This window comes from Vigna unguiculata, chromosome 6 (genome assembly GCF_004118075.2).
Source record: "Vigna unguiculata cultivar IT97K-499-35 chromosome 6, ASM411807v1, whole genome shotgun sequence".
NCBI classification, from domain to species: domain Eukaryota; kingdom Viridiplantae; phylum Streptophyta; class Magnoliopsida; order Fabales; family Fabaceae; genus Vigna; species Vigna unguiculata.
This window is the reverse complement of record NC_040284.1, coordinates 92,087-105,021: the sequence shown is the minus strand read 5'-3', so window position 1 is coordinate 105,021 and position 12,935 is coordinate 92,087.

Sequence of the window (12,935 nt, the reverse complement as noted above, 5' to 3'; positions counted from 1 at the left end):
CACGGGCAGCACTCGTCAATCCGACTCACAACTTAAGGAATGTTCGTGTTTATCCACCATCTCAATGCCACGTGTTTACCTTTATCCCGAGCCATAACTCAAGGGATATCGTTTTGAGCCACAACTCAAGGAACACTCTAGCAAGTCGATCTTTAAGGTATCACCCAAAGCCTTGTAGACCACGCACATCCAAGCAACCAACAATCCTGCCTCTGTATTATCGCCTGACACTGCTCTAGAGCCGCTAGGTGAAATTCACTTCTAGATCGCTTGGTAGAACCCTTATGTCGCCAAGCGCAAAGCACCTCTAGACACCCTATCTCTACAGGTGTCGTTTGGCGGGTCCAACCCCACTGCCAGGTGCTACACCAGTACAATGAGTGGTACTGATTTTTCCACTACAACCCAATTTCTCCATTCATCCCTGCTTCTCATCACACTATACAGTGCTCAGTGAGACACAAATCATTCTTTAATAGTTGAAATTTGCCCACATATGCTCTCTAATAGATTTAGGTTCCCATATAGTCACTCTCTTAACTATTTCCATGCTTATATTTACTTAATGACAACCATGAAATAGACCACATGCAATATTGCTCCAAATATCCCTATTTGCATTCATGATCCTAATTAGTATCTTCATTTCACTGAATTGGTTTTAACTAAATGCATTACACTTTGTAGCCATATACTCTTACACTTATACATTGAATTCCATTACTTCAAGTTGCAACTAGGAAAAGAAACACCATTCCTATGATTACACTTAGTCCAATCAATGCATCTTTTATACCTTAGACCACAACACTCACTACACCAATCAACTTACACTGAATTCTGCAACACTCAATCAAACTCCACCTCTAGTTGTCTCCACTCCTTTAATCATGTTTTCCCTCCGACATTCAAAGGACTATTACTCCATTTCTCTCCTATTTTTACATATTAGTCTCATCTTGACCCCACAATTAAACAACCTCAAGCCCATTCCTCCTAGAACGCAAAATTGTAAGTGCATTTTGTGTTGTCGGCTAGCGATAGATTACATCCCGCCAGGCTGTGCATCAGTTTCTAGGAAAATCCCATATTCTATTACACCTGCAATGTCTCCAAAAATCCCAGAACGCATTCCTCTATTGATTTCCACAATTCAGCAGGAAAATGTACATCCAACGCTATTTAATATCAATTTAAAAGTGTACCTACAAGTTCTCCATGTAATTTGCGCATCAATCCCCAATTTCAAAACCCTAAAATTGATCCATACCAAATTTCATTCCAATTAATTCAATTCACCTTGTAATTCGACCATTTATAATATTCCACAATTATATCATCATGTAAAGATTCATCCTCTCCAATCAAAATAGCCTAAAACACCCTAAAATAAAGGACATAATTTATAGATAATTAAAGGTGATGTAGTTGAGTGAAAGAAGCAAAACCTAATCCCAACGTCTTTCATCAACATCACTTCTCTCAATTTTAATTTCAAATCAGTTTTTAAGTTATTAAACCAAACATTTTCTACTATTTCATTGCAAATTTTGAAGTAGATTATAGATTATTAATTTAGTTACCAAATCCTTGTGGATACGACCTTATTGTAGTACAATTGACCTAGTGCACTTGGTGGATAAGTTAGACCTTCAACTTGGGCAACAACAAAGACCTAGGAAGAATAATTATTGATCGAAAGGTGGTAAATGGATGTGGAATATTATATAAATAATAAATAAAAAATTTTATGGAAGTGAAGTGTAGCATAGTTGGTTAGACCTTTGTCATGGGTTAGATGTCAAAGGTTCAATTCCTAATAGGTGTATTTAGAGTGTTTATATTTTAAAAATCATTTTTTTTATTTGGGAGTGTTTATGTGAGCCTTTGGTGTGGTGTGTATTTTATAAATTAACTATAATTCATTTGACATGTTTATAATTTATTTTCTTGAATGCATTGAATGTTTGAATGAACTTTTGCATAATGATCAATACTTTATCACCAGCTCAAGCGTATAGATGCATGTTTGCCACCTAACAACATATAATTTTCTAATTAGATCTTAAACTTAAACTAGCTTTTGCCTAAGTTAGATGAAGTAGATGAGTGATTAATTTATCAAGCAAAACAAAGAAAATTAAATCACTAACATATGAAAGAACACTTGAATAAAATAGTAAAATAGTACGAGTATAGAAGTTCAAAGAGTTACATCCAATCTGAAAACTAGGAAATTTAGCAACTCATATTGATTTTAGCATTGGATCCTAGGAGTTGTTGCCTTTCCTCCATGTCTCATCTAATCTAGGAAATATTACAAGTGAAAGTGGAAGAGAAGTCTAAGAATATGGATGTCTAAAACAATGAGGCCTACTCTATTTTTATAAAAAAAAAATTATCTTGGCTACACCTCCAAAGATGGGGCCAACCAAGTGTGAGTTTTACCTCCATTGAGGGTTTCCTTATAGCTTAGACTCTCTTTGTGATATTCAGCCCATAAGGTTTTCCTCATAGGTGGGTTTCCTCCATGGTTAAGCTCTAGAACTTCGTCCTTCAAATTGCTTTATGGTTATCATTGTGTGCTTAAGCACCATCTTCTCTGCTTAAGATATGGAGGCAAAATTTCAATTTTGTTCAAACTACATTTGAGTGCTCAATCTATGCTTTTGGGGCTCAAGTTGTTTAATTGTTTTCTTCTAACCTGTTGTAATTTATACCAAATTGCTTTAAATCACCACACATGTTTATGTCCAAATGCTTTTAATGAATTCTAAGTGAAAGAAAGTGAAATATCAAGTTTATGCAAGATAATTAAAAAAGATAAGTGTCAAAATGTATGTGAATTATGTGTAAAATAGGCACTTATCAAACATCAATACTAAGTTTGTTAAGTCAAGTGATCAATTAGCAGTTATGGTTAGACATGATTATATTTGTAACAAGCTTAGTACATACAATTTATATGAACTAGCTTGATGAGGTGTTAGATATGGTTCATTACAATATTATGTGTTAGTTTTAAATGTAAAGGCTTAGGCCTTTGTATTTTTCAATTTATAAATGCATAACCCAATGTTTCTTTTTCTTTTATTTTAACAACTCAAAATCTCTCAAATTAGTAACTATGTTTCTCATACATAAGTTATTTTCCTTTCTAAATTACATCATTTTATTATTATTATTTTAATTTATTATATTTATTACTCTACCATCTATGAAACTCTTATTGTCGTGCTAGAATTTATCAAACAAATCCAAAATCTCCCTAATGAAGTATAGGGAAACCCTAGGTATCGAATCCAAGGAAACAATTTGTGTTAAGCCTAGCTTGCACAATTTAATCTTGTTGAAAATAAAATAAAACATGAAAATGGGGAAAATAAAATAAATTCAAATTAAGAAAGTATCTAACTATTTAAATGACCCTAAATGCATGGGATGCAAATGCATGTGTTACTTCTACAAAAATGATGATGTGTAGAACCTACAATGGAATTGTAAGACCCAGCAAAAAATAATTATACTTCAAGAGTGTTATTGCGCGTGAGTAGTATTATTTAAATTTTATTAATAAATGATCGTACAGAAGTGAAGTGTAGCATAGATGGTTACAACTTTATCATGGGTTAGTGGTTATGGGTTTAATTTCTGATGTGTGCATATGGAGTGTTATATTTAAATATCTTTTTTATAATTAATTTGGAGGTGATTATGTGTGTCTTTGGTGTGGCTCATGTTTATTAATTATTTATAATTTATTTTTCCATGTTTGGTTGTGTGAATTACTATTCTAATGTTGTTGTGTGTATTGTTGCCAAGAAAAATGGGACAATTGATATGGTTTGGAGTGTTGGTTTGGAATTTAGGGGTGGTGAGTTCCAACCTTGGCTAGAGCAAAAGACATAAACATTGGTTTGCTTTTTGATATTTTTTTGGTGCTCTTAGGAAGATGAAAATTTGAAGGTAGATTCATTATATCTTGTCGCAAGCACAAGAATTAAATAGTTGTTAATTTGAAATTAAGTGGGATTAGGTGAGAAGTAAAAGGTTAAATAAGATTTTTTTTAATGTGTGAAACCCAAATAGTAGTTTGGTTTTTAACGTTGTCTTGTTATGGGAAAACATAGGGTTTTGGGGCTAAGTTAAAATTTGGGTTTGAAGAGAAAGGTGAGGAACATAAGTTTAGTGAGGGAGATAGCATAAGTTAGTCAGGACGTGAAGAGCAAAGGCAAGGTGGTCTTGTTGCGGGAAATTCCAAGGAAGTGGTGTTAAACCATCTTCTTGTTATTATGTGATTGTGTAGAGAGCAATGATTGCAAGTTGATTCATGGAATGAGGAAGTGTGTTTTCTTGATGGCCTTAATGTGATGTCTATGTTTTACAAAGGAATACATGGTGAAATGCATTTTTTGTGTAGGGGGAGTTAACCTTGTTCTTATTATCTGATTGCGCGAGGATACATGATTGAAGTGTGATTATAAAATGCTAAAAATTGGTTTTATTAGAGAATTTTATTTTTAGAAGATGAATTTGTGGTGGTATTGGAAGAACATTTTGGGATTCTAAGGTATGCGGAACTAATCTTCCTTCCTTACTTTTGTGGTCATGCATGAATGATTGTGTGCTTTTGTGACATGGAATTTAAATGAAGTGTTATAATTTTTCTTATGGATGGAAAGGTTTAGAAGTGCAGGAAATGGAGACAAGTTGATGGAATTGATTTTTTGGTGTTGTGAATTGCAATTGTAGGGAACATTATTTTTTCTAAACCTTGACGTGGAGAAATTCTTGTAAATTTTGAATGTTTGGTGAAATGGTTTCTATGTTCTTTTTTTTTCTTTTCTTGAGCACATAGAATGTTCATGGGGTAATAACATTTGGAGTTGTTGCTTGTCAGGATGATCTTTATGGGTTTTTTGGGGAGTTGGCATGAATAGGTTATTTTTGATCAAATGAATGGGTAGGTCTTACATGTGAAGATGTAATATATTTAATTATGATCCATGTTCATTACAAGGAAAGTTGTTGCATTATTGTTTTTGGTATGCGGAGGTTGTAGTTGCATTGCTATTTTTTAAAATCAAAAGTGTATGCTATGAACATGAAGTTAGAGATGAAAATTTGTGGTTTTATCTGCCTAAGTGGTAAGTCCAAAATATGTATCTTGGAGGATGAAGGAATTGGTAAAAGAAGCTTAGTGATGGGTGTATTTCGATTCTTTGAGTTAAGCAAAGATGATAATAGATGTTTGATAAGTTGTGTGCATGTGTTGGATGCTTGGTATGTGTGAAACATGTGCCTTGTTCATGAAAACGTTTTCTTTTTCATATTTTTGTGCAATATAGAGCGTTGGGCACTGGCTCACTACCTCCAAGCGTTGAGTCTTGAGTTTTGGCGATCTGGGAATTGGTTTCCTACCGCCAGGCGCTGGGCCTCGGGTTTCTAGGCATTGAGCGCCAGATTCAAGGTGTAGGCGCCACTGGTGTTTTTCTAGTCTACACAATTTTTGTAAAATTAAATTTTCCAGTTCGTTAATTGTTGGATTGAGCTGACATTTTGATAATTTATTGGTTACATGTTGTTCTTTAGTTTGAACGGTCTGAGCTTTTTTAGGAGGTCTGTATTTGGAGATATATTTCACACATGATTGTTGTTTTTTGGTTGTATTGTGTTTATACTCTTGTTGTGGTAAGTTGTGATAGGTCCTTGTTTGCGGTATACAAGATGTTTAGACATGATGAGGGATGTATGGTTAATTTTATGATGATGATAGTATGATGTCAATGTATTGTGATACATGTGATGATGAGGCCTTGATGTGCCTGTGTGATTTGATCATGAATGCGGATAATCATGTGATTTTTAATTGTGTATGATAATGATGAACAAGTGTCATACTTGGATGCAAATGTAATGAAAGGTAACTTTGCATAATTATGGTGGAGATGCACTAATGAGATTCCTTGGACGTGGTTGAGGGAAGAAGGAGTTTCCATGGATAATTGTTGTAGAAGCAAGTGTTTAAGGGAAGCTAGGGTAGTGTAGAATTGATTGGTGGTGGTGAGAACTCTAAGAGGTTTGGCCAACTTAGAGGAGGAAAGCTAGAGGAATTCTAAGATAAAGGTCTAGCTATATGTGACTCTCAAAGGCAAGGTTTGTGGAGTGATCTCAATAACATAACTCTACATTCATTCAAGAGTGATTTATAAGGGTGGGGTGGCTCTCATTTATAGTAGATAGCAAGCTCCCAAATGTAATAAAAATGAGATGTGAAACGACTTGGTTAACCATGTGCAACATGTGCATTTAGATTTAGATTTTGATCTAAGATCTATAAAGTGTGGATCGCTTGCCATGTGTCCTAGTCACGCCTCCCTTGTTTATCACATGTGTTTAATATGCAATGTATGGCTTATTCTATATACAAGCTCACGACCTGGACTTTGTAATTGGCTTGAATTGATCTAATTACAGAACGGGTGAAATGTGCTTTAAAATTTATTTTCCAAGCATGGCCTAAACAATTGGCTTAATTGAAATCTACTCTAATAGGCTAGGACAAGCCCATCATATCTTGACATATTCTTTGGCCCAAGAAAATAGCATTTGAAGTCCATGAATGTCATTAGCTCCTTGTAAGTCCATCTTCCTCAGGAATGTCTAATTGATATGCATTACTATTGTTGACCCTCCTTATGACTTGGAAAGGACCATCTCCATGAGGGTTAAGTTTGAACTTTCTTTATTAAGGAAATATTTATTTTCTTAAATGAAGCCAAACTAAATCCCCTTCATTGAAGACAACCTATCTTCTCCCTTTATTGTTATATTTAATATATCTCTTGGTGATGTATTTGTTGCTTAACCTTTTTATGTAAATCGTTGATAAACTTAAATTTAGAAACCCCTTCTTTATGAACAAAATCAAAAGAAGTAGGTAGAGGAACTAAATCCAAAGGTGTCAAAGGATTAAACCTATACAAAACCTCAAAAGAAGAGATTTTAGTAGTTATATGAACTACTCTATTATATGCAAACTCTATATGAGGGAGATACTCATCCCAAGATCTGTGATTACCCCCCTTAACAATGTAAACAAGGACCTATTAACTACCTTTGTTTTCCCATCAGTTTATGGGTCACAAGTGGTAGAAAAATTGAACTTAGTCCCTAGTTTAGACCATAAGGTCCACCAAAAGTGACTAAGGAATATAGTGTATGGTAATCCATGAAGTCTAACCACATCTCTAAAGAATAACCTTGCTATATTGCTTGCATAATCAACTTTGTGGCAAGATATAAATTGAGCCATTTTACTAAAATGATCCACTACCAAAAAGATTGAATCAAAACCCCTAGCAATTCTTGGAAGCCCTAGGACAAAGTCCATACTTATTTCCTTCCAAGCGGTAGAAGCAGCAGGCAAAGGAGTGTAAAGACCATGAGGCATTGCTTTAGACTTTGCTTGAAAACATATAATGCACTTATAACAATGCATTTGGACATCTCTCCTCATATGGGGCCAAAATAATTTATCTTTAAGCATGCTTAGAGTTTTGTCTACCCCAAAGTGCCCCACAAGTCCCCTTTCATGCATCTCTTTTACTAGGAGTTTTCAATGTGAACCTAGGGCAACCCAAATTTTTCATTTTTTTAAACAAATACCCCTCATTCATATAAAATCCTCCTTGGGACCTTTTCAAACATTACTTGTAAATGGTGAAGAACTCAACATCTTGTGAATATAATTCAACAATGTTATCAAATCCAAGAATTTGGGCACTAAGTTTTACAAAAAGTGTGTGCCTTCTTGATAAAGCATTAGCCACTATATTTGTTTTTCCCTTCTTGTATTTGATTACATAAGGAAATTGCTTAAGATACTCCATCCATTTAGCATGCCTTTTATTTAGCTTGTGTTGACTCTTCAAATACTTAAGTGACTCATGCTCACTATGAATGACAAATTCCTTGGCAACAAGATAATGCTCCCAAGTTTGAAGAGCCCTCACAAGTGTATGGTAACAGAGAGAAGCACCATGTAGTTTTTCACAAAAATATGCAATTGGATGGCCTTCTTGCAATAACACCGCACATATACCAATTCCAGAGGCATCACATTCTAGTTCAAAGGTTTTTTGCAAAATTTGGCAATGCTAGAATGGGTGCCTTGGTCAATCTTTCTTTGATTTCTTCAAAAGCCTTTTGTTATTTTTGCCCCCGTGTGAATGTAACATCTTTCTTCACTAACTCATTGAGAGGTGAAGCTAGACTAGGGTAATTAAGAACAAACATTCTATAGAAACTTGTCAAACCGTGGAAGCTTATAATTTATCCTACATTTTTACGGGTAAGCCATTCTTGGATGGTCTTAATTTTCTCGGGATCCACATGAAGCCCACTTTTATTGATCACAAAACCTAGGAAAACAACAATATCAATACAAAAAGTATAATTATCTTCATTGGCAAAAAAATGATTAACTCTAAAAATGGAAAACATTGACCTAAGATGACCTACATGCTCATGCAAACTCTTGTTATACGATAAAGGGTGATCAAAGTAAACTACAAGTGTTACAATGAATCAATTCCCTCACACACAAGGTTAGCCCTTAATGAGTTTTACGCCTCCTACTACTCTCACCACAGGAGTCAGTCCGCTCTAAGTGAGACTAACTGACTCCTTAGAGTGCCAGGATGCAATCCTTACCTTGAATCTTTAGCAAGTTATATAGATGGGGCACCATCATGGACACCCACTAACAAGGGCCATGGAATTACGTCCCGACCACTAAAGCACGACCCTGAAGTCTCACCTAGAAACTCCAAGGAATTACGCACTGACTCGTATCAAATATTCATACAACCAAGTAACAGTAGTCATGCATTCAACCTTGGGTCAACATCTGTAACCAAATTCTCATTCGTATTCCATGTTGGACTATACCACCTCTTTCAAAAATCTCATGAGTATAGAGCCTCATCTCATATCAATCCCATTGCCATTTCAATAACATCCCTCTCATTCACTTTACATGCTAAGGCCACATCAATAAATCAATTCAACCCATACCCCATATATCCCATACCATTTCTCATACTTCATAATTAAAACACATTAATAAACCAACCAAACAATTCATAGCATTCAAAAGAAGAAAACAACAAGGCCTACCACGCATCTCGCTCAGGCCAAAAGCCCTCGCTCAGGCAAGAGGGGTTCCCTCGCTCAAGCGACAGGCCCTCGCTTAGGTGAGATCGCGACAAAGGCAAATGGAAGTTTCTCGCGTACTCGCTTAGGCGAGCCCTCCCTCACCTGAGCCAGCCCACTCCTCGCCCAAAGGTGAGGTCCCTCGCTTGGGCTGCAACTGCAACAACAAACCTCAAACTCCTACGCGAGCTCGCTTAGGCAAGCGTCTCTCGCTTGAGCAAGATAGCACCTCGCTCAAAACTAAGACCCTCCGCTTGAGCGAGAGCTCGAGCGCGAGCTGGGGTTGGTTCTTTGCAAGTCTCGCCTAGGCGAGACCAAGTCGCTTGGGCGAGAATAACAGGTCACGCCATTGTTCATCCTGCATCAGCTATATTTTCATACCCAATATTATTTCCAGCCATCTCATACGTTCACAACAACATGCAATTTCAACCAATCACGATACAAACGCATAACCACAGAAAACACATCACACAAATAGAGGGTTCTAGCTTCCCTTACCAGGAAATAAGCTAGTAGAATATCCCGACGCATCCTCGACATAGAACGTAAAAGTGCAGCAACTCTAGGAGTGAAATAAGTGGCTGGAAGGAAACCAAGAAATATACCAGAACGGGTTATCGAAATGAGTCTCAAGGGGACGTCACAATAGAGCTAGGGGAAGACTACTACAAGTTCAGGAGAAACTTACATGGAGTGGAAGAGTCGTAGTTCGCTTGGAGAGAGTTGACGGCTAACCCTAGCAGAGCTCTGAAACGGAAGGGAGGCAATGTTTAGGTTCAGATTGCAAAAGTGAGGCTGAAAGGGAAACCCTACCAGCTTTAGGGCCTTAGCACCCTATGGGCCACCCCTTTAGGCCCAGCAGATTAAGGCCAGCCCTTAAACATTAGGGTAGGGAAAAATAAAACTAGGCCTTACACCCGACAACCTTGACATGCTGGGTTGGCCAGACATTCCACACATATTAGACCGACCTGACAACACAAACGGGTCGAGCAAGCCCGACGACCCAAAAGGGTTTAGCAGGCCTGATGACCCAGACGGATCGGGGTGACCTAATGACACATACGGGTCGGGCGGGCTTGACAACGCAAACAGGTTAGCAGATCTGATGGCCCAAGCAGGACGGGCGAGCCCGGTGACCCACACGGGTTTGGTGGGCCAAGGGACCTAGAGGTGTCAGGCGAGCTTAACGACCTAGACGTGTCGGGCAGGCCCAAAGACCCCACCAACCCATTGACCTGACAAGCTTGACCGACCCAATGACCTAAGCGAACCTGACTAACCCGACAACCTAGACAGGCTTGACCAGTCCGACGACCCGAGAGATACCGACCAGCATAATGACCTTGCCAGGTCGGGCTGACCTAATGACACAAACTTGTTGGGCGTGCCCGATGACACAAACAAGCCCGATGACACAAACAAGCCCGACAACCCAGATGAGTTGTCAGGTTAGCCTAACCCATCTAGGTCATTGAGCATGTTTCCAAATTTAATAGGAACTCAAAACATAATTAAGCCTAAAATAAATATTTTTAAAATGAAATTTTATCTCAAGAAATTCAAATATTTTATCCAAACAAGAAATTGAAATGTAAGGTATTTTAATTTCTTTATCCAAACAAGTTATTTAGAAAATGAAGGGAATTTAATTGCAATCAATTCAAATATAATACATTTCAATTTCTCAGCATTGTTGAAAAGCTTCATCCAAACACAAGGTTAAGACATGATTCGTAAGTTACATGAAAGTACTTGGTGCATTAGTAAGGCCAAAAGGCATCATTAACCATTCATATAATCCAAACTTAGTCGGAAAGGCAGTTTTCCACTTATCACCTTATTTAATGCGAATTTGGTGATAACCACTATTAAGATCAATTTTGGAAAATGTAATGGAATTGGATGCCTATAGTTTATTATGATATTATTGATGGCTTTACAATCACAACATGTTCTCCACTTGCCATCTTTCTTACAAACAAATGAGACAGGAACAACACAAGTGCTAAGACTCTTTTTAACCTAACACTTATCCAATAAATCTTGTACTTAAGTCTCTATTTCCTTTATTTCTTGAGGATTTGTCCTTTAGGTTAGTCTATTTGGTAGACTAGCCCCAGTCATAAAATCAAATTGATTTTCAATTTCCCTAAAAGGTGGAAGGCCAATAGGTCCTTCTATAGGGAAAACATCCTCAAACTCTTTTAAAATACTTTTTATAGAAGGAGGTAAAGACTTAGTTGAAGACTCATTAAAAGTGCATGTGAGTGTTCCTTGACAAAACAAGAGGTAAAAATGTTGTTCATCATGAAGTACATGATCTAAAGATTTTTTAGTTAAGAATACATCATGCTCAATAACCTTGGGAGAAGGAACACCAATTTCTCCCACCTCCAACTCCCTATTCTCTACTTTTGGACCTTTTTTTTCCTTCTTATTCCTCCCTCTTGAATTTCATTTGTACTTGATCCTCAACTACTTGACTTGGAGTAAGAGGATGAAGTACAATAAATACAAATACACTTTATTTAAAATCTCTGATTTTGTTATTTTTTGAAGGAAAATATGGTTAGGTTGCCCCTTATCTTAAAGATGCAACTTTATCTTTGGACAAGTTGCGCGAAGGCTATGTTGAGGTTTGTCTAATCACTACAGTATTCCTCTGATCCTAGAATGGCTTTTCTACTTAGAACCCTTTAATGAATGTCCTAAACATTATGATGATGGGATGCTATAGTATACAGTTTCTAATTTGGTTACTTGTCTAGAAGAAGACACTTTTTAAAACACACTTTTGAGTGCATTTTATTAGGGGTTGAGATTAATTATAAATTTGTTTGTTCCTTTCATTTGTCTGTTCCATTTATTCTAGTTTTTATCGAATAAATTTGAACCAATAATATAATTTTTATCTATTAGAAATGTGATTAGTATTACATTTCATATAAACTTTAGATTGTATTTTATGTAAATATTAGATTGAATGAAATTTGTTGTCTGAATGTTTTGGATAATTATTTACAGGTTTTGTATGTGATAGGAAGCATAAATGAATTTCTCATAAAAAAAATTAAAAATCACTTTTTATATCGGTTAAAGTCATAAAGGGTATAAAAGGTGAAACTTTTTACACCGGTTATAGAACAAATATAGAAAGTTCAAAGTTTTTATACTGCCTATATCTATACCGATTCCACAACTGGTATAAAGCACTTTTTTTAACCGGTACAAAAAGGTTTTTTTGCACTAGTGTTTTTTTTTTTTACATTCTTGATGTGCTACAGCCATGCATTTACGGGTTTGAAGCTTTATAGTTGTAACGTGAATTGCATTAGTTTATTTTCTCTTTCTTTTCTTTCTTTTTTTAATTTCTTTCTTTTTTAGTGGGGCCGGAGGCGAACAATGAGATTGTAGTTTTCTCTCATTTTTATAGTGGAACCTAGCTTTTGATTTTGGTGGAGAAACCACCTCACGTAGTTACAGTGCAACCACTCCTTTTCTTTCTCTTGTCGTGGGTGCATGGAGTTGTTTCCTTACTTTCTTTGGCTTTTTGTAGTAATTGTTTGATGCATGATAATATTAAATAATGTTATGATATTATTTGGTTATTTATACGTTTTATTTATTATATGTAGATATTTTGGTTTTGGTATTATAAAAAATATTTATTTTATATATATGAATTATAAAAGGTCATAAAATCTAACTCATCT